General features: G+C 39.5%; 1 protein-coding gene across 2 annotated transcripts in view; it reads right to left on the reverse strand.

The window, feature by feature from the left end:
• The window catches only part of LOC309844934 (uncharacterized protein NECTIN3-AS1-like), a 60048-nt gene that overhangs the window by 20213 nt on the left and 16635 nt on the right, over positions 1–23200 (reverse strand). The window lies entirely within an intron of this gene.

Consider the following 23200-nt stretch of genomic DNA (forward strand, 5'->3'; position numbering starts at 1 on the left):
CGATAGCATGCTTCAGTGGTCCTCAAACTCTAGTGGGCTTCACAATTACCTTGGAGGGCTTGTTAAACAGAGATTACTAGACCCCCACTGCGGACTTACTGATCTAGTGGGTCTGGGGTTGATCTGAGAATCAGCATTTTCACAAGTTTCCAGGTGAAGTCGATGTGGCTTACATGAGGACCATACCGGGGGAGTGTACAGGATCTACCCATTACGAAAACAAAAACTAGAGCCAAACAAAAGTCACTTGTCTCTAAGTCAGGACTATGAACTAAGACCTTAAAAATAGCACAGATCTTGGGTCTCATTTTTCCTTCTGTTCAAATGAAACTGCTTGCAGGATTATATGGAATCTTTAGCTTTCTATTTACACCCAACTTGTATTTAAGGTTAAAATAACAATAAAAGATAACAGCACACCAAACCAGGCTTGGTGTTGGATGTCCAGCCTAATATAAACTATCTTTGGGAGCAATGTTACTGCTGGGAATGGCATAAAATGAATAAAGGATTGGAAGATTGCCCTACTCATTGTGTATTTATTCTTGTCCCTTTACTCATTTTTCATATACGGACAATCACAGTTAATCACAAAGCATTTCTTTCAGGATCCTTCATAAAGTGTGAAAAAAGTTCTCCAATAAAATGTTTAGTAGAGTGTATCCAGTTTCCAATTAAAGAAACGTGCTTGTGGGGCACCTGAGCAGCTCAGTGGGTTAAAGCCTCTGCCTTCAGCTCAGGTCATGATCCCAAGGTCCTGGGATCGAGCCCCACATTCGGCTTTCTGCTCAGAAGGGAGACTGTTTCCCTTCCTCTCTCTCTGCCTACTTGTGATCTCTGTCTGTTAAATAAATAAATAAAATCTTTAAAAAAAGAAACAAACAAACAAACAAACATGCTTGTATGGTGTTATGAATTCTTTCCACAAAACATTTCCTTTGTGCAGAAACACTTTATAGTAAATCTTAAAATAACTCTAATTTATCAGGACGACCTAAAGCAGAGTAGCTGGTGGGCCCCCCACCCCGCCGCCCCTGCACACATACCCTAAGGAATAGTCTGTACAAAATAACTGGTTCTTGTCTGTATACAAAGTCAGCCACTGGGGTGTGAAAGGCGCTGGTAGTCGTCTTCATAATCTATATGTATCACTCCGTAATCAATACGGCTAGCGTACCACCTGAGTGATCCCATCAACAGATTCTGTCAACACATACTGAATGATTATCTAGAGCCACCATCCATTTATCCACGGGGGATCCAAAATAGCTTTGTCATTTTTTTTTTAACTCTTTTTTCTAGGTCCCTTCTGTGCTTTTAATCTTCTTTTAAAGAATCTCCATCCTCCCACTCTGTTAGTAACATGAGAAAAAACACAATGAGGCAATCCATTTTCTGAATGGTGGAACAGCAGATTCACAGCATTTAATTAGAGCTAATTTAAGAGAGTTTTCTTAGTCTTCAGGACAAAATCCCTCAAGGGAAACAGTGATGCAATTGTTTGATGTCTTTCACTCAGGGCTCATCTTTAGAGTTCTTAGTTATGTCTGGGAAAAATTCAGACAGGTGGGCTCAGGTCGATCCCCGTGGAAGCAGCACTGTCCTGACAGTCTGATCACAGTTCTGGAAATCTAGTTTTTCTGGCTCTGAGTTACTGACAAGTCTGTCTCTGGCTTTAAGGACAGCCTTGCTTGGAGAGCTGTTTGCTTTGATGGGGATGTCAAACTAACAGTGATCACACTGTAACAATGAGGCTTTTTCTTCCTTTTTATTAAGGCCATAGGTAGAAGAGGTGGTTACCCAGTTTTCATGTGAACTGTAAGAAACGAGAATTTCCTGAGACTTTTTTAAAGGCACAAATTACTAAGAAAATTTTAATTGAAAAAAAAATTAGAATTGTGGTCATCTGAAATGGACCTAAAAGTTCAATAAATCATATGAGAAAACCTCATTAGAAAGCTAAGGTATCTTCTTGTATATTCAGACCAAAGCTAGCATGGTAATTGACTTGAGTGCAGGATTTTAAAAGAATCAGATTTGCCTCTTTCTCTCAGGTTGTCTTCTCAAGGGACTTTTTTAGTTTCTCAAATTCTGAAATGATAATAATAAGAAGAAAAATAATAGTGGAGAGGGATGACTGGTGAGGCAGAAATTTAAGTCTTCTAATGAGAGAATATGCATTTCAAAAACTGCCAATCCCTTCAGCTTCTACAAGTGGAGATGTCAATTAGCTGTGGAAAGAACCATTTTTAATTATGTGACATAAAACAAATAGGCATCCATTGTTATGGGGCAAAGGTATTACAGGTTGCCTTTTTATTTTTCCCCCACCACTGAAGATGCTCTACCCAAATCCTTAGAATAGGGAGCTCAAAGGATGCTGGAATGGGAATGGGCAAATTTTTACAGTGTTTCTGGAAAGAAAGGGATGGAAAATTGCGCCCCTGCTCCCTTTGAGGTTGCAGATTATTCACACACCTCTAACTGATGTGGCTGAGGTTAGCTGGTGGTTTAGGAGCTTAGGAGCTGCTCAGAGTAATCTCACCATGAGAGAAAGATTCTAGACTAAAGAGCCAGACTCCAGACTAAGGTCTGGGTTGTCTCAGACATGGATTACTTCTGAGGAAAGCTTGCCCAAACCAGCCGCCCTAGTACAAAGGGTTTGTCACAGGAAAAAAAGCTGTGTGAACACACGTCTGTTTAAGTGTGTGTATACAAACCTTAGAGGTCAGTGATATTTGAGGTCCAGCTGTTTTCCAGCACTAGGTGACTATGTCTGGGGTGACCCTGGCTAGGAAGATTTCTCTCTCCCGCTCTGGACCTGCACCCTAATGGTGAAGTACAAAGAGGGTACCATTTTCAACAGCCAACACCTTCTCAGTGGAGGCCTGACGCTGTGGACAACCAACCAAACAACTGATTTCTTCTTGATGGGATTTGATTGTAATCCGAACTGACCCCAGATCTGAGATAGCCTCCAGTTTCCTGGGCTCTGCAAGGACAGAGTTGTTCTTACTATGCCAAGCTGACTGTTCCAGGCCTATCAAATGGAATATTTTTTTAAAAAAATTATGACCCTATTTTATTCTGGGGTTCATAACTGCTAGAGAGTCTGTTAAACACACACACAAAAAACCATCACCTAACATTTATCCAACGCATACCATACACTACAGCAAGCACTTTGCACATATTAACTCAATCTTCACCTTTTCTTCTAGAAAGGAACCTGCTTTGACAAAAGATTGCACACTTATGAAGGGGAGAACAAGGATTCAAACTCAGTTTCATCTCTCTCAGTAACAGTTTAGCATCTAGAAGAATTCAGCTAGCATTACCAATCTCAAATTTCAATTGCTATTATGAAAATCTCTTAGTAAAGAAAATAATAATTAGCTAAAGCCCTGTTCATTTAAGGGGTTAGCTACCTAATCTTTTTTTAAAAAATCCCCTAGAGATAGTACTGATTTATGAGAGATAAATGAATGCAGTTCCACATAAAAGTTACATTTTCAGAGAATAATTTCTAGCAGATTCTGAGGGGAGTCAATGATGTTGTCCATACACTTAATACATCACCCATCTTCCTGTATTACACTACATGACCCTCCCTCTCATACTCAATTTTACTTGTCCTCAACAGATGGCCTTTCCAGGCCTGGATATTTGAATGGAGCTAAAGTTTAATTTGCCAACTTGAAGAGGCTGATTTCTAACAAAGACATTTAGGAAGCCTTAGCAACAGTCTGGGCAAAAACTACTTGCCCCTGTAGATCCCCCACTTCTGATCGTGGTCCCCCAATGCTTGCCCCCTGTCGGCTGAGCAAATAATCTTCCAGGTCACTTCCCATTCTCCCTCTTCCTTCACCCATCAAGTCAGTAAGCCACCAAAGCCTGTGTCTGACCATGCATTCACTCCTTCGTTCATCCCACATCCTTAAGGAGGTTTTTCTTTCTTTTTTTTTTTTAATTTTTTATTTTCAGCATAACAGTATTCATTATTTTTGCACCCAGTGCTCCATGCAATCCGTGCCCTCTCTAATACCCACCACCTGGTACTCTGACCTCCCACCCCCCCGCCCCTTCAAAACCCTCAGATTGTCTTTCAGAGTCCATAGTCTCTCATGGTTCACCTCCCCTTCCAATTTCCCCCAACTCCCTTTTCCTCTCTAACTCCCTTTGTCCTCCATGCTATTTGTTATGCTCCACACATAAGTGAAACCATATCATAATTGACTCTCTCTGCTTAACTTATTTCTTTCTATATCAACCACCAGTCATTACAACTTCCACCAAACTCTCTCCCACACAATGCTCTGAGACTCTTCCTTGGCCTGCCTAGTTTTGGTATCACTTCCCTGATCCATCCCATCCAATTCTGTGACTCTCTCCCCAGAATACTACTTTGTGTAATCGGGTTCAACAGTGCTCTTTGTGGTGATTCAAGAATATATTAAATCCTTAGCCTAATGCTCAAGAGAAAGCACAACAGAGCCCACCCTGCATTTCCAGCTTTCCTTCCACTGCTTGTCTCGCCAACTCATTCCTTTGGTCCAGTGTAAATGGTCTACTCACAGTCCCCCCAAAAGCAATTTGGATTGTCCTGTCATTTCTCTAACAAAAAAGTTCCTTCCCTCTCACTATCAACCTATATTCACTTTTCCCGTCTTTCAAAGTTCAGATTAGATCCCATTTCCAACAGGCAACTCTCCCGTCATCTCAAATTAAAGGAAGAGTCCACCCTAAGTGTCAAGGGTCTATTCCATTTATTTGACACAAAATTATTTCGTGAAATTACCAGTTCCTTTTCCTATATCCAGGCCTGGAAAGGCCATCTGTTGAGGATGTATCCATCTGTATCTCTTTATTTGAGCCAGACAGAAGAAATTTGCAAGCAGAAACTATATCATATATGTTATTAATCCTTTATGGCACTCTTGTTATATATTTTATATCTATTTATACTCATAATAGTATATATTTACTATATATAAATATTCATATGCCTGCTTCACAAAATTCCAATTAGCTTGTTTTAGGTAGTTCATCCCTCTCTGAAGATTTGTCTCCACGACCCTTAAGAAATAAATAGAGTGATGGGAGATTAGAATGAGGTTGAATTTAGCCTCTATTTTGGTTGTTACTTAACATTATACGGTTTTTTGTTTGTTTGTTTTTCAGAGCCTTAAGGTGAGTTACCTGTCTAGGGGCTAAATCAGTTCTGTTCTTCCCCATGCACAGAGTCTGTAATTGGCATAAATGTTCAGTTTCTGTAAATGCACCAAGTGTCACCCGTCTGACTTTGTGACTCAGATGGATTTTTACAGCTCACACAAAGAACAGGGACTCTTTGATGACCAGTGACATCCCTTAAGCTGACAAATCACTTCCTTGTTATCCTTGGCATCTCCCACACCTAGCCCATTAGTAACTAGCAGTTTTAAGAGATGCTGAAAGTTGAGGCAAAAAATGAGAGCCAATACCAGTCATTTAAATATTGACAGGCATTAGGCAGACCGGATTTTTAAATTAGCCATTCTGAGACAGAAAGAGGATTTTTCTGTTAAGATCAAAAAGCTAAGTCCCAGGGTGCCTGGGTGGCTTAGTGAGTTAAGCCACTGCCTTCAGCTCAGGTCATGATCTCGGGGTCCTGGGATCGAGTCCCGCATCGGGCTCTCTGCTCGGTGGGGAGCCTCTCGCTCTCTCTGCCTGCCTCTCTGCCTAATTGTGGTCTCTCTGTCAGGTAGATAGATAAAATCTTTAAAAAAAACAACAACAACAGCGAAGTCCCATAGTTTTCCTGTGTGGCAGGTTTTAGTGCCTGGGAGAAGTCATGACTTGGATTGTGGCTAGTCACATACACTGTGCCTTACTTAGATGAGTAAACAGCTTCCTTAACTTCACTTAGATGAGCATTATTGGTACAAATTCTGCTGTTTCAGGTTAAATGAACATTGGCAGGGGCCCCACAGCTGAAATTCAAACATGATTGTAGAGATGTGGACTAGGAACATGGCTGCCAACGTGTGTTTGTCTAAGGGACTGTGGAATCTCTTGGAACGTAATTCTTCCTAAGAGGAAATCATACCCAAAGGCTCAGCTGATGAACCAGCTTGGTTTCTGCCATTCCAGCCTTCCAGGCACTCATATTTGGGCTCTAAGAAGCTGTGGGTAAAAACTAAAAGACACTGGAGAGCAAGTGACTACTACTTTAAGAGAAATTCTAATAAAGGACAAACCCCCAAATGGAAGAGAGGCATTTCCCCCACCCTACTTCACTACAGGATCACTCCTAGTTTCAGTGGCAGCAGCGCCCTCCAGAAGAGGCAACGGTGATGTGTAAATGCACCACCATGTGGGAAATAATCAGTGTGGCTCACGAGTGCCTGAGAAACACCCTTGTTGCATTCTTAGAAATACCTGAGCAAGGACAGTAATGCTGTTTAGAGCACTAGAGTCCAGCTGTGGCCAGTGGCAGCCAAGGAATGATGGCTCTCAGAGTGACCCCATTTTCACTCAGGGCACCTTGGATTGAAAAAACAGAGATGGTCTCCAACTTATAATGGTGCCACTTATGATTTTTTTAATTTAAAATGGAGTGAAAGCTATACACGTCCAAATAAAACTATAATCTGAATTTTAGATTTTTGTATTTTTTCCAGGCTAGCCATATGCGGTAAGATACTCTCTTGTGATGTTGGGCAGTGGCAGCCAGCCAGAGCTCCTAGTCAACCAGGAGATCACCAGGGCGAATGACTGAAACACTTACAACCATTCTGTACTCATACAAACAATCTATTTCTCACGTTCAGTCCAGCATTCAATAAATTCTGTGAGATATTCAACACTTTGTCATAAAATGGGCTTTGTGTGACCTCATCTGCCAACTGTAGAATACTGGAAGTGTTGTGAGCACGTTGAAGGTAGGCTAGGGTAAGCTATGAAGTTTGGTAAGTGAGGTATATTACACACATTTTCAACTTACAGTATTGTCAATTGATGTTGGATTTATCAGGCCATAATCCCATGTAGTTGAGGATGATCTGTAAAGCTGATGTTCACTGAGTGTTTTGAACATGCCAATATTTTTCACTTGCTAGTTTATTTGATCCTCAAGTCAATTCTATGAGGTACACACTAATTTTTTTTTTCATTTTATAAATAATAAACTCAACCCTTGAAGAAATTTAAGTGATTGGTCCCCAGGCTAGGAGCTGATCAGTGAGAGCCTGGGCATTCAGACTATCTGAATGCTGTGAGACTCCAGAGCCCAATGGGTAACCACTCAGGTATAGAGGCTACTTAGTTACACCACAAAGGGAGCTATGTGGGCTTGTTCTTGTTGTGAAAGCTAAATATAAATTTGTTGTTCCAGCAAAGGCCAGAATTAGTGCAACTATTTAACATTAGCTGAGTCCACTATAGCTAGGTCACGATCAGGACCCCACTCTCTAAAATAAGCCACAGAATCTCCATAACCTAGTAAGGGAACATCACAGAGCAGGCAGCCTGACATCCCACAAACAAGCTGAGGCAGGTGTGGGATTCTTGACAACTCCTGAAGCTGCCTATTGCCACACTGTCTTTGAGCTTCATGGTTAAGTGCTCACAGAGGTTAGCACACTGGGAGAGCTCTTATCTCCATAATGTGGACAGAGGGGGACTAAGACAGTGTCCTACTGTGCATGTTGGGAAGGCTTATTATTGGTACTTTCTGGGCTAAGCGGGGGTGGGGGTCGGGGTGGGGGAGGAGAACTGAAATATTTCCTTATTTTTCCTGGAAAATCACTTCCTTGCTCTTTGAGTATTAGTCACCTGTGTTATGAGAGAGTTGGAATAGATCACCTCTGAATTTTTCTGTTGGACTAAGAAAGACACTGAATTAGAAAACTGGGAAAGCAGCTTTTACATTTTTATGGTAAACTTTCATGCTGAAAGAAAGAGAGAGGGAGAGAGAGAGAAAGAAAATTCAAAAACAAGCCAATGGAGATAATACCTAGAAACTGTGGTAAGAAAGATACAACAGGTAACAGAAAATGAGAGAGAAAGAAGGCATCCCAGGGTTAGCAGCTCCTAGAGAGAGGTGAAAGGTTTTCTCCAGGTTTTAACAGAAATAGATTAAACCTTTCTTCAATGTGTTGAGACATCCTGCAGGGTATTTTATGGGCCAAAATAAGACAGAGCCTTCTCCATTCAAGACCCAAAGCACAAAAGAAATGAGGTGGAGAACACTAGGAAGTTCTGAAAGTTACTCTGTCGGCTGACAATCAGGGACACAGTTCTTGACCCCATAAACAATGGGATTTGGGGATTCATCTCCTTTAGAGAAGAGTGAAACCTTTGTCCCTTAGAATGTTTTAAACTAAGATAGACAAAGAGTGCACTGTTTTAGAAATGCTCTGTATTGTGTTAAAGAGCATACCGCAGAGACCAGTCTGATGGGGATCCCCAGTGTAAAGAACGAGGTGACCTATAACTTCTCTATTTTTGTGGATTTCTGCTATCTTAAACCTTTTGCTGCAAGCAGCCAGGTCCCTGAGGAATGGGGAATTGAAATACAACAGGTGGCTTGGCTGGCTCTTTCCAACAGATGTAGAAGATGCATGCCAAATGTGCTGTTGCCAGCATCACCCAGCGTGCTAGCATGCTCCCTGCCACTCTCAGACACATGAGCACACACACACTCATCGACACACCTCTTCTCCTGCCCTGTGCTTCTAGAAGGACCTACACAGATAAAGGGTGGAAGAAGGCTTTGGTACTGTTCAGAGTTATAGCTCTTCATAAGGCAGAGACCAGAGAAAAGACCAGTCAGGCTTTTTAGCTCATCATTGCCCTGACAATGTACCCAATTTTGATCTTTCTGTAGGAAGTCATGGACAGAAACCTACACAAGAAACCAAGGCATCCTGAAGTATAACAACAATATAAGAATACGTTCACTGAGGAACAATTCAATTCTCTGCTGATAAATACAAACAAAAACAAAATAAACCACCAAGTAGACAAACTGAGCTGACATTATGTTACTTTCTATTACAACTTTAGTATCATATATATTTTATAACATCAAGTCTTAGAAAAGGCCAAAAGATGATTGGCTGATTGATTGACTGATTGATTGATAGAAAGAAGAGAAGAGGTCAAAAGATGATTCAGGGAAAGGTCAGGGCAGGGGTGTAGGGAGGGGGAATCATGTAATTCCCATTTTCAAATGCCACCACATTTTTACTGACTGTTTTAGTATGTAACAAAATAGTGTCACTGCCCTCAAGGGGCTTTCAGCTTATGAGAGAAAATGTACATTCAAACATCCAGTTATAATAACAAAGTGCTTTTAATAATTAGAGTACAAATAGTAAGAGGGTACTTTTATTATCAAAGCAAATGAGCACAGTAACACATAGGACAGAAAGATTCTGACTATGAGGGTCTAGTTAGGGTTCTAAGAGAAAGCTTCACAAAAGGAGGAGACTGAGAAAGAAGAAGAGGAAAATATACTTTTTCTTATTTAATAATCTTATATTATCCCCAATTTGCAGATGAGGAAATGAAATTTCAAAGGGATCAAATATACTTCCCAGGATAGCTATGCTAGAAGAGACAGAAACTGTGCCCAGCCCTCTTTATGTACGCCACGTCCTTCCATCATACCTAGGCGTGACCTTTGAATGGATCCATCAGGAGTGAAGGGTTTCAGTAACTGAAGACAGAAAGATCAACCTGAGTAAATCCACATGGGGTGAAAAGGCATTGCAAACTGGGCGAACTTTTAGAAGGAGGTTGGAACATCAAACACGTAAGTCTATACAGAAGATGAGGTCAGAAACATTTTAAAATGACAAATGGATACAAGAGGTTCACATCTTAGAAAAACAGAAATCCCAGGGCACTCTTCTGGTTGCTGATCTATGTCTCCTTTCCCTCAGATCAATCTTGGTTTTAGAAAATGCCACAGCATTGGGGGCATGCACTTAAGATACTTGATTCTCACAAGAGGTGACAATCGTGAGTGTTTTAAGACTCAGATGAGGGATGAATAGAATATTTTAAGGCTTGGGGCGCCTGGGTGGCTCAGTGGGTTAAGCCGCTGCCTTCGGCTCAGGTCATGGTCTCAGGGTCCTGGGATCGAGCCCCGAATCGGGCTGTCTGCTCAGCAGGGAGCCTGCTTCCTCCTCTCTATCTCTGCCTGCCTCTCTGCCTACTTGTAATCTCTCTCTGTCAAATAAATAAATAAAATCTTAAAAAAAAAAAAAAAAAGAATATTTTAAGGCTTGACTTATTATATGACTTGAAGATAGAGAAAGAAAAGGGGGCAGGAAGATGAGAATGGGACAAGAGAGCCTAGCGAAATCAAATCCACAGATTATCCTAAATCCACCATTACTTACGGTGCCCTTAAAGCACTTGAAATTCTATCACTGGCACATGTAAACCTATTACCAAAGCTTTAGAAAATGAGGAAGGAGGAAAAAAGGCATTTTGTGTACATAATTTGTACTAAAAATATCAGAAAAATGAATCTTTCTTTTGGCTGCACCAGAAATCGAACTTTCTATGGAAATTTCAAATTTCAGCCTAATCCCTAGACTTCTCAAAATATTGTATCTCATGACTAAATTTATTCTCAGACCATAATTACACAAAATATGTGGTCTACAAAATGTACATTTAGTATAATGTAATGACAGTAGTCAACCAGAGCCACACTACATGATAAAATCCTTCTCTGCATGATAAACAAATTAACTCAGCAAATGTCCAATTTTTCCTTTTCGAAGACCACATTTTTTATTCAAAGAACCAAATCCGAATACATTTTTCCTTAGTACTACCTCATTGCTTCCAGAATATAGATATTCTTGTTTGTATGCTTCATTGTCTTTATAAAATAGCGAACAAAAGTGCTTTTCATATTTCCCTAAGTGGAGAGTAATCCAGAAATTTACTGGGTTTCTATTGACCCAGGAAATGTAAGACAGAAATCCAAAGGCTCTTCACATTGTTTATGCTGAAAATGTATCAGATTCTACTCTGAAAGTACACTGACCTATAAAAAGTATCTGTCTTGCTCTGGAAAATAGGAGCCCTATGTAAATGGATATCTCAGTTTGAACTGAAGTTTACTTTGTTCTAATCAGAACTAATGTATCAGATCACTTAATGATGTCCTTGTTACACAAGAGAATCATCCACTCCCCAACTTGTCTACACTGCAGCATATGGTACTCCACTGAACTCAAAAGGAATAAAGAAAGAATTTTTAAAATCCTACAAAATGGAATAAATCTCTCTGAAGACAGATCGTAACAAAGACAAAATCTGTTGAAGCTGCCATTCTCAAAAATACATTCCTCAGAAATAAAAATGCCAAACAATGTTCACAATGGATTTTGTACAATCTTGCAGCCAAAAGATAAAGAATCTAAAGGCATTGAGGGTATTGAGACTCCAAGATTAGCAACTCCATCAAAACTGTGACCTCGTACAAAACTTAAAAGGGTATTAGGAACCGGAATGTTCATGTAGCATTCTTTCAGAATAACTTTCTTTCACTTCCTCTTGCCCTTTGCTCTGTTGGTGCCCCTTTAAAACTCAGCTCAAGTGTCATCTCTCTGGCAAGTCCTCCTTGAATCACCCAATTCCACTTAACTATCTCTCCTCTGTGCCCAACCCTAAAGCTGCAGCTCCTTACTCTACCTGGTAGTCTGTGACGGACTTGTCTACTTGTCCTTTGGAACAAGATGATGTCTTATCTGACTTGGTTTTCCCATTGCCTTGCTTGGTATCTGGGACACAGTAGCTGCCCAGTATGCTTCTTTGAATGAATAAATGACAAATGAACAATATCTCTATTCCTATAACAAGAAGATCAATTTGTACATATGTACAAAATTGCATTTTCAGACTTTTCTATTTATTCTCTGTCCTATATTTTAATATACAAAGACATTCTAATTTTGGCCTCTGTGTATAATCTAGCACATTTTGACTGTTAGCATTTGATTTCCATCAAGCAGCATATCGCACCAAAAGTGTGAAAAAATACAAAATATACACATATTTTACCTAAATATTACTTGAAACAGTGGCATGGGCTTATGAGCACAGTGATGAATTTATAATCTGAAATTCAGTGATTGTGTTCCACTGTGACTTGGGTATATAATTCTTTCTTCTGGCAAGGGGCTGTCAATAGGCAGCTTCAAAAAATAATGAATGTTTGCAGTAATAATTTCATGGGTTGACTGAAACTTAATAGCTTTTATTTCCAATTTAGACCTGTGATGTGTTCCAGCAGAAATAGTCTCAAATGAAATATAGTCTGATACAGTACTATTTAACCCTCTCTTATTTTGTTAATCCTTTGTTGCTGTTTTATTTGGTTTTGCATTTACAGTCATACAGACTGAGTAAGCCATCTCACTTTTGACTTTGTGCCTGTCTCAGATGATCTTAGTCTACTCTCCATCACCCAAAAGATGGATGTCTGATGACTGATTATCTGACTGACGAGGACCCTTGCTTCAGCTCACTGCTGTCAACCTCCCTCTTGGCCCTTTTACTATTCAGTACTGGGTAAATGAGAAACAAAGGAGACTAAATCTAGATTAGTTCACCCTGCTTATTGTCGGGAGGTCAAATTGGGGCCAAGGTTAAGACTCTCAAACAAATAAAAGTCTTTGGTGTCTGTAGCTATGGAAGAGTCTGCTGCCAGGAATACAGAATTTGAGGGGCTTGAGTCTGCAGGCCTATGTGTGTGGAGACAACTGAACAACTTGTCATTATGTACAGAGCACACTTTTGAGGAAGGCAGAAAGGGGACAAAACTAGACTGTACAAGAAACCCTTGGAGTACTGAGTGTATGATGCACAATGGAACATTCTTAAAAATAGTGACACTTATTTAGGATATGCATCAGGATGACTTGGGATGGTTTTACAAAATTAGTGCGTCAAAAAATTCCAGACGCAACCTTGACACAAGCATCTTAAAAAACTCTTGGGTCTGATGCACATTTCTGATAATAATAAACCATTTCTTAACTATTTTCCAGGTAGTGCCAAAACCAAATAATTTGATGGAGAAAATACATAAAAGGATTTAGGGTAGTTAAAGAACAAAAACTCTCTACATTCTGTGTCATGGTGCTCATGGCAACAATGTTACTATGCTTTTCCTGATCCTGATGGACAGAGAAGTATTGACCTGCACAGACTCATTCTGCAAGAGAACAGTCAATAAATACAGTAATTACTTTGAATAATCTTTTTTATCTAAACTAGGCTCCATAAAAATCACATAATTAGACAAAATTTCATCAAAAGCTTATTTTTAAACCAAATGAATAAACTACGGTGGATAATGTGAGTTCTTTCGGTGTTCCCCTTTCTCTACTCTAGATTTAAATAGGTGTTGATATAAATCTAACAACTAGAAAATCTATGAAGGAAACCAATAATGTTATTAAGCCACATTATTCGAAAATATTGTAGATACTACTATAAAAGATGTGATGAACCAAGGGATGTTTCTTTCCTTCTACAGTTGATGCCTAAGTAATTGAGAGTAAAGGGATGAGAGCAGCAGCACCAGAAGAAAGAAATTTTCAATAGAAATATAATATCTGGGGTGGGATCAATAAAAGAAAAAGGTTGGTCTCTTTGGTTCAAGTAAATGACTCCTCTGCAGAGTTACAATATAAGGGACAAGAACACCAAAAAGTTGACCTCTTTACCAGAATAAATGAATCCCTGGACAAAAATCAAGAATGCTTCCATGTTCTCAACAGTACTCATCATCTTGCTGGCCTTCTGTCAATGTTAATAATTATAACATGTCTGTCCCTTACTGTGACCTCTGAGAGAACCCATCTTCTAAGTCCTTTCTCTTGAGAAGAGCATCCCACTCCCTCTGCTCCAGGGCCAGCCCACTTCCTTCGGCAGGCATGGCCCTCATCCAGATCCAGACCATTCCTGCTGGCAGCTCTTGTCTGGATCCAATTGGCCTCAGCTGGAGGTCCAGATGGCTCATTCCTTATTCCCCAGCATGGTTTCAGCAGCATCCACCCCTTCCTGGTCTCTCTGCCATTAGTGCCATCAGGCCTTGAACATTTTCCCTAAATCCTAACAGCAGCTTAGTAAAGCACGTAGATTTTATTCCCATTGAATAGACTCAGCAAGAGAAGGAAGACAGCTTCAGAAAAGATACAATATCTTTGTAAATGAATGAGGTCCAATAGTGAAGTTCTCAAAGTTCTCATTCATGGCATTTCCTGCAAGTGTAAATGGCCTTTTTATATCTATATCTATCAACATCCATTAATTCATCTATCAACTGACAGATCAGATGAACAGATGAACAGAAACTGAAAAATACCATATATGGACAGAGATAGACACATAAAAAGAGATACAGATAAAAACAGAATGTATAAATATCCACTTCTACAACTACAACTACATAGATACAGACACAATTTTTTTAAACTAACAACAGGATAGATATCCTATTAGTTATAATAGATAAATCTATATCTATATTCATCTACCTACACAAACATTTAGAGTTTCTGACAATTCATCAATTTACATATGGGTTGCCATGCTATGTAAGTTTTCATCAAATTTGAAAAATATGGTTGGGATGATCCTACTTTAAAATATAGGCTCTATTATGTTAAAAGTAAAATTCAGTCTATGAGATTTTCTAAGGTAGTCAAAACTGAGGATATATTTTACCTCATTTGAAGTACATATTTGGGGTGGTATGATTTAAGACCTGAGTCATAGAGGGATGTCTGGGTGGCTCAGTAAATTGAGCATCTGACTCCTGATTTCAGCTCAGGACTTGGTCTCAGGGTCATGAGTTCAAGCCCCATGTTGGCCTCCACGCTGCACATGGAGCTTACTTAAAAAAAAAAAAAAAAAAAAAAAGGCTTGAGTTACAGAGACTTAGTTCACTTTGTGAATGCAACAAAGCTTTTAGTCATCTTCCAGAACAGGTGAAGTGAGAACACATGCTAGTTTAGTTTCCTAGAGCTCCTGAAGGCCCTAGAGAGGAATCCTCCCTTGCTTCTAGCTTTTGGTAGCTGCTGGCAATGCTTCCCACTCCTCAGCTTGTTGTAACATAAATCTAACCTCTGCCCCAGTCTTCATATGCCTCGTTCTTTGTGTATGCTCTGTGCCTTCAAATCACTCTCTCCTTATAGAGACACCAGTCATTGGATTTAGGGCCTGGGCCCACTCAAATCTAGTATGACTTCATTTAACTTGATTTATCTTCAAATACTGAATTCCCAAAAAGGTCATCTGTCCAAATAAAAGAACAGAGGTTCAAATTTCAACGTATCTTTTAGAGGGACACAACTGAAGAAACAACAGGAACCATTTAGCCAACATGAGTGGAGAACCACAATATGCCAGGCACTAAATATCAATCTGGAGAGACAGGCCCCAGAATATAAAATGCTATGAACACAGAAAACAACAAGAACTGCAATTAGGACCCCAAAAAGGATGAAGAAAAACTTATTATTCAAACCAAGATAATTTTTGAAAGTGAAATTGGTGCAATGAAAAATTATGTCAGGACAATAGGCATAAACCAGCACTTTCCTGAACAAAGTAAAATGTATAGTTACTTTAGCCGCCCTAAAGGAAAAAGTCACAATATTAGACTCGAATTGAAAGTATTATTTTGTATTTGAGTTGCTTCTCAAATGGGCAACTCCATATAAGGTGCTCTAGGGTGAGACACAGTGAGGATTTATATTTTAAATGATGGATAGTAATTTCTCTTGAGTGACACTAATTTATTGAAACAAATTAATTTATAAACATTGAGATACTTTTGTTTATCTAATAATCAGCTGCTTTGGCTCTGAATTTTTTCAGGTACTTATAAATAGAGACTTAGCTACACAGAAGTTTCAATCTCATCTTCAACGCATGCTAGTTAGCAGCTCCCAAAGAACAGTCCTTGTGTCATCTTCCCTCAGTATATTTGACCACATCTGGCATAAATGATACTGGTTATCTTCCCTGAATCTTGTTTTCTTGAGTCACCAACATTAAACCCATCATCTAAATCCTTAAGAACAGAGTGAGGAACTGTACAATATGTGCTTAGCTCTCCAAAGTCACTGAAATTCAAATGCAATAACAGAATGAGAAGTTTTAGGTTAGTTTTTGTTTTTGTAGGAGAAGAATGTGGGGGGGGGGCCCTCACCCAGCTGATAGTTTATCTTAAAAAGTAGGTCAGCTCACAGAATGAAAGGATGACTGTTTAATGAACTAGAAGCTTGAAACCCCAAAGTGGGTAAAACACTGTGTTTGTCTTTTTAGAGATTAGTCTTATCAACATCTTAGATATCTTCTGGATCCTAGCTAATAATAACCAATTACATAGTTTGGAGCCCCTTGATTACCTACCTGCAATGTTAGGTACTAGGGCAGTTATATAAAAACAAAACATGTCCACAGACATTTTTGTTGACTATTCAAAATATACTTACCCATATAACTGAAAATGCAATGACAAACTGGTGACCCCAACTAAGAGTAACTTAAATCCAGATGCCAATCAGTATGAACTAGAATGATGAAGTAACTCTCAAAATGAGTGTTCTAAGTACTGCTCCTTGTAGGTGACAAGATAGAAGGGAATCTGTCAAGAAAGAAAGAGTGTGCAAGAGCACAGAGGAGAGAGGAAGGAGCTAACATTTACTGAGTAACTCCTATGTGCCAGAGTGCTGGCCACCTTACTTACGTAATCCAATGTGACCCTCACCTCAAGCCCGGGCAGCAAGTGTAAGTGACAGATGAACCATTAAATGACAGAGCTGGAAGACAGCAGAGAGAATATCTGAGCAAAGATTCTGGAGACTGGCCTGGAGCTGGACAGGAGCAGAATCTCCTGTGCAATAGGAACAGCAGCTCTCCAGAGTACCTCTTCAGGAAATACTCACCACACTGAGGTGGTTTCCTAATTTAGAGGTTGACACGTCATCTTCATCTTCTTTTCTACAAACATTTGAAAGAATTACTCTAAGACTCTGGTTACAAGAAAATGTGGGTGGGGGTAGTGACTTTACACAGCTGTCTGTGGGAGTAATTTTTAGCAGCTTGAATTTATATTAAAATAAACTATATGTAAGTGTAAATGTGATGAGTCAGTATTCTGCCATTTTGTACATTTCAGGGCCATTTTTCTCTCCTTGTTTGACATGATTCACTAGTTTTTCTTTTTTCCTTTCATAAAGAAAGAACCATACAAGAAGGGATGGGAAAAATAATCGTTTGACTCCTTCTAGAAATTGTTCAGCTTAGCTATACACTCAGGGGTCAACATTTCAAAGGTTTTCAAATCATTATTGTGCAGACAGCCTATATAAGAATGACTAATTGCCAAAGGGCAGGAAAGTCTGTTGGACTAAGAAATGCCTTGGACTAATACAACTTTGAATGTATACTTTCTCATTAGTGGATAAGAATCTACGAGTTTCTTAGTTTGCAGTGATAAAAGGAGTTATTGATGTCATCTTTTACCTCTACTCATGGGACCTTGTTTCCAATGGTTAATTAATGTTGGTAAAGCCATGTGAAACCCTAAGATAAAAAGGCTATATATATATATATATATATATATATATATATATATATATATTATACATATGAGATGTTGGTGTAGCATTATTCTAATTTTCTTAAACTGAAATATGGATTCTGATCAAGGTGCTTCATACACTTTAAGATAAGGATTTTAGCAAAGTAAATTTTATACTCATTAAACACAAGATTTTAGCCAGGTGAACTCAAGTAGCTAATGATGTAAAGGTGTTCTCCTCCCTTGGTTCTCCTTGGATCTCCTCCCTTGGTTCAATCTGTGCAATGCATTAACTCACGAACATGTTAAGAGCAAAGCAACTTTCCTTCCTCTGTAATTGACTGGAAAAAGAAAAATGGAGAGGTTAAAAAAAAGTGAAATGTTTTTACGAGGTTGGGGGACCGAATAAAAAAAGAGCCCCCTCAATCTAGAATAATGGTGCATAAGGAAGAGTCTTACTACGCTTACCAGACTTTGGGCCCAGCATTCAAGGGCACCCTGAACACGAGAACAGCAGTTTGTAGTCTGGGTCAGGGACACATACAGCCATTGTTAGCTGTAAGGACAGAACATTGTAAGTGATGAGGAGACTGCTCTCAGACTTGGAATATCAAGGAATATTTCCCAGAAGCCTCAATGTCTACAGTGAGACAAACCATACAAGGTAAGTCAGCTAGATGTAGATCTGGGGTGGACTGGGATGGAAGTTAGAGTGGGGCAAGTTTACTGGCGATGTTTCAGGGAAAGGTAATCAGCTGTGTGTTTGAGAGACTAGGGCACATAGAGATCATATTCAGAAAACTAAAAAAACTACAGTATGCCTGTGGCACAGAGCTCTATAGACAGGGCCTCCTTCCTACAAACAGACTGAGTGACATGGCCATGAGCCTTACCCTCAAGGATCTTAAGTCCATTTAGGCAGTCAAAACCAAACTGTGAATAAAACAAGGGCTGATTACATAGCAAAGAAGTGTGCAAAGAAGATAAGATCACTGGGGGAAAGGGTACATCACCTCTCCGCCTCCTCTCTTTGGCACCCTCTGCACACCAGGAAAGTTTTGTGAAAGTGAAAAGCAGGCTATCCATAATGACTTACACTCATTGGAAGAGCTTTAACATTTGTCTGAGTGCAAGTATGCTCTCTGGATCTCTTGCAAGAGGAAGAGGTAAATCAAGAGTGCGCAAAGAAATACAAGTGACTGTCAGTATTTGAGGGCAGTAGCATGTGGTAGAGAAGCCACATGGCAAAGCCATCAGGTAACCTAGGAAAGGGCAGGAGCTGGTCAAGAATCTGGTGAGTCAAACATGTGGCCCTTTGATCTAAGTGGGAGTTCAGTAAGTGGAATAGAAAATTGCAACAGGAGGTATATATAAGAAAGAATAATTTCACTATGCTCTAGGGAAATTCTAAGACCTCGTTACAAAACTATTGGCGTAAAACTTGGTCCTGAGATCCTTTTAAATGTCAAATCTCTCTTAACACTCTACAAGTTGCAGTTGGAAACTCCAGCTGCTTCCATAACAAGGAGAGAGGCAAAATAAGACTGGGGTAGCCACATTAATTTGAATACATTATTCAATGCACCATTCATTCACAAGGTTGATATATCATCCACAAATGGGTCATTTTTGAAAAGAGGATTAGTTATCAGACACTTGAGTTAATCTAGAGGTAAGAGACTTCATGATCTTCTATGTACCCCCTTTGCTGGTGTGGACTCTACTGTTCTTTTTCTCATAGTGAGGACCACATCGCTGTAAGCTAAGTCTGGGAAGGTCCACCAGCATGAGGATGGCTGGGTTTGCAGTGCAGTCATTGGCCATGTACAGGTTAGATGGGTGCACCTGCTGATGAGCACTTGTGAATATGTATCTCACAAGTAAGAAACAAGAACAAAGATAAAGGGGGGGAAAGTGAAGGCAACAGAATGAGCCAGATAAAGACGTAAATGAGGAGAACAAACATGCAAGAAAAAAATGAAAGACAGGGCAATGAAAGTATAATAAAGGTTGAGAGTGAGGAAAGAATTAGTTAAGTGGAATAAGAAGATGCTCATTTGTATAGGTTTTTACACATACACCACTGGTTCTGGGACACATTTATAAGTACTTTTTTAAAAACTGACTGAAAAGTTGACCTCACGTTCAAAAACAGTTCCCTGTGGGAGAGGAGCAGGAAGGAGAATGGGACTAGGTGAAGAAAAGGAAGTTATCGTTATCTCTGCTTTAAGTCCAGAGCAGCATGTGAAAACGGCTCCAATTTTAAATTCCAGGTGGGTTCGCTGGTGTTTGTTAAGTTATTCTCCACAGTTTTATGGTGTCTGTTTAACTCTTCAAAGTAGAAAAAAGGGAGAAAGAGAGATGAAAAGGGTTTTGATGACGAAGTACAAAGCATCAAGGTACGTGGTCTACCAGCTAATTACCAGCCAAAGGAGGCAGGCAACTATTTAATGTCTCAGCATTCTGGGAGTGACTGGAGGGCAGTTTCCCACCCAGGATAAGGAGAATTATCTTCCGTGTTCCTTCTCATCTGGATGTGCTTTTCCTCCCACCACCTCCAAGAACCCCTCTGGCTGCTCAGCGATCATTCTCAATGTCTCAGCTTTGTTTACTTTCTGAGGTTGCTGATTACTTGATGTGTTTCTGTCAACTGAAATTTACAGACACATTACCATGTTCACCAGGCACTGGGAGCTACAAGACAACAATTTCCTGAGGAGAAAAGTACAGTGTGCTCTACTGGGGAGGCTTTTATTCCCTTCTGACCAAAGCGCTGTGTCCTAGCTCTATTAATGTCATTAGTGTGACGTGTTAAAAATCCCTCAGGAAAATTCTTGTTCATCAGGTACCTGCATTTCTAAATGGCAAATCGTTTTCTAAGCCGAGATATAATAGTATAATAGATACTTGGGGGGATTTGGGTTTTTTTATTTTGTTTTCCTTTTTTTTTTTTTTCTTCAGTATAATAGATACTTGTATCACAAAATCTAATAGGTTTTGTTTACCAAACGAGAGAAGCTTTTCATATCTCAGAAATGGGAGTGGAGTTCAAGCTTCCAGCCAACAGTTTACAGGGGCTCTGAATAATTGCAGAGCTGGGAAAAGAGAAACTGAGGATCTTTGAAAGACAAATGACTACAAGAAAGTACATAAAAAAAGACTTATTTGCTTATTTTATTGTGTAGGAGCTACAGTAGCCTGAAGGAGGGGACATGTTAATCAGTTTCCTGAGGTCACATATGATGAGGTTAGTAACATACAGAATCAATGGATAACCTCCATCTCAAGAGGAAAAACAATGTCATGTATAGTGGCTTTTAGATATCCTTCAGGCACAAAAGGAGCCTTAACTACAAAAGCCTACAGTCTAAGAAAGTTTCACTGCAGTTTGGAGGTAAAATGGGATTCCAGGATTTAAGAAGTACATAATATTTTTTGTCTATTTATCTAATATATGTCATGTCAATACCCACTATCAGCCTACTAGCCCCATCTTACCAGAAATGAAACTAGGCAAAAAGTGGCAGAGGGTCACAAAGCAATGCAGATTATAAATTATCACTTCTAGCCCTGTTGCTTAGCTACCAAACCAGCCTGTCTTCTTACCCTTACACTGCAGGCAAGCATCATCTGCTGTTATTTAAATACACTCGAGCAAATGCTGAAGTTAGAGACCAAGAAATTATTATATGGATACAATTAACTGAAAGAAAAACTCCTGAGGGATTAAGATAAAATCTACTGCCTGGGCAAGAGGGTGAAAGCCCTGAAAGGGTAAATTGTAGCTTTGGCGGATTTCTGGTCCACGGTGGAAATTTCACTAGTAGAGTTGGAAGCAAAGGAACAATTGATCATTCACCTGAAAGCAACGTCCAGACAGCACTGTCTCTTTGGTGGTTTTGTGCTAAAGAAGAGACTGGTTTGTTTCCTGTCTGATAGGAATTGACAGTTAAGCTGCCAACCTTCAAACCTCGTTATAAGTACATGCTCTGTAGGTGACCATGTGCATCCATCCATGTGGAATACACACACATAGAGAAAGACCACTCCCAGAGATTTTTACATAGGTGTAAATTTAAGGAAATATTGGTGCCTTGTTTGACACAGGAAGAGGCAAGTGTCACATAACCATGTTATAGTTCCCCTCGTTACCAAATTAGGCCAAAAAAAAAAAAAAAAAAGGAAAGAAAGGAAAGACAGAAAAGAAAAAAGAAGCACAATGAAATTGCAACAAGAACTAAAGCTCTGGCAGATGCTTCTCTTGTGTGAGTTCTTTTTTCTACACAGTATGAAATGCAGATGCAAATGAAAAGTGAATGTTTAAATGTGTTTTGTATAAATGTGAGGAGTAAACATGTCGAGTGGCTGAATTACTTGCATGTGTTGAGAGAGAAGTGTGATACCATTTGAAGAGCTAAAATTGGAGGTGAGCAATGACAATGACCGAGAAACAAATTGTCTAGGTGTTAGTTTCAATAAAAAAGATGAGAAACAGAGCAGAGAGGCTAGAGAGAAGGTAGGGAAACATTCTGATCAAATTATGTTTGATCAGCATTTCAGAAGTGTGTGGGGAGGGGAAAGTAGGCTCAGTGCATGATTAAGAGAAGGGAAGGGAGGGACGATCATACCAATATATTGTAATAAGCAACCAAAATTTGTAATTTTAAGTTAACTTTCAATGGTGATATTAATACAAGGTTAAAAGGATAGATGCAAACAGTATAATAGTAGATAAGGAAGAAGCATGCTATTTGGTAACTAAGAGAAAACTTCATGTTTATATCATGACGCCTTCGTTATTCAGTTGGTGTTCCAGGAAAGTCTTCCAAATAAATGAATATCTAGAATGATGAAAACATAACCCTTTAAATCCCATTACAAAACAATGTAATCATTTTGTTGAAACTGTGGCTGAGATGTATAATTCGCCTCTCTGCTCAAATCACCATACAGAATACAATTTACCCTTTTCTTGGTAACACGGGGTCCTTATGATGAGCTTCACGCTGATGCTCTGAATGTCTCAAGGCCACTGAGGACTTCGGACTTTAGATTGGACTCACAGAATTCTTCCCACCCACTAGTCTATGCTAGTTGCCAGTTTTTAGCATCTCTTCCCTATGTGGTAAGTCCAATGGTATGCGGGGCAGCCTCTATACTAAATGACCTAAGACTCTACTGCTCCAATTACTGAATCGGTTTCTTCCTTTCTCCCTGGGCTGGTTTCCTAGACATCCTTTGCTCACTCTCTGTCTGTAACCTAACATGAAGTAAAGATAGATGGGGGAAAATTAGTTTTAGTCATTTTACGGCATATTGACTCACAAAGGGAAAATGTGGTTCTACTCTACTTAGTAGCAAAACGTATGAGATTCATGCATGGGCTGTGTTCTTATCTAAAGATACAAAATATTAAACAATGAAAATGACATTCTACCTGATCGATAAGGTAATGGGCTCCCTTGGTATTATCACCTTAACTTCTTTCAACTCTGATTTTCCCTTTATACTTGCCCTTGCTCAGACTGACCATGCTCAGCCTGGATCACCTTCCAATTTTTCACCTTCCTACTTCATTGCTGGAGCAAAAGC

The sequence above is a fragment of the Mustela nivalis genome, assembly GCF_964662115.1.
Source record: "Mustela nivalis genome assembly, chromosome: 1".
NCBI classification, from domain to species: Eukaryota; Metazoa; Chordata; class Mammalia; order Carnivora; family Mustelidae; genus Mustela; species Mustela nivalis.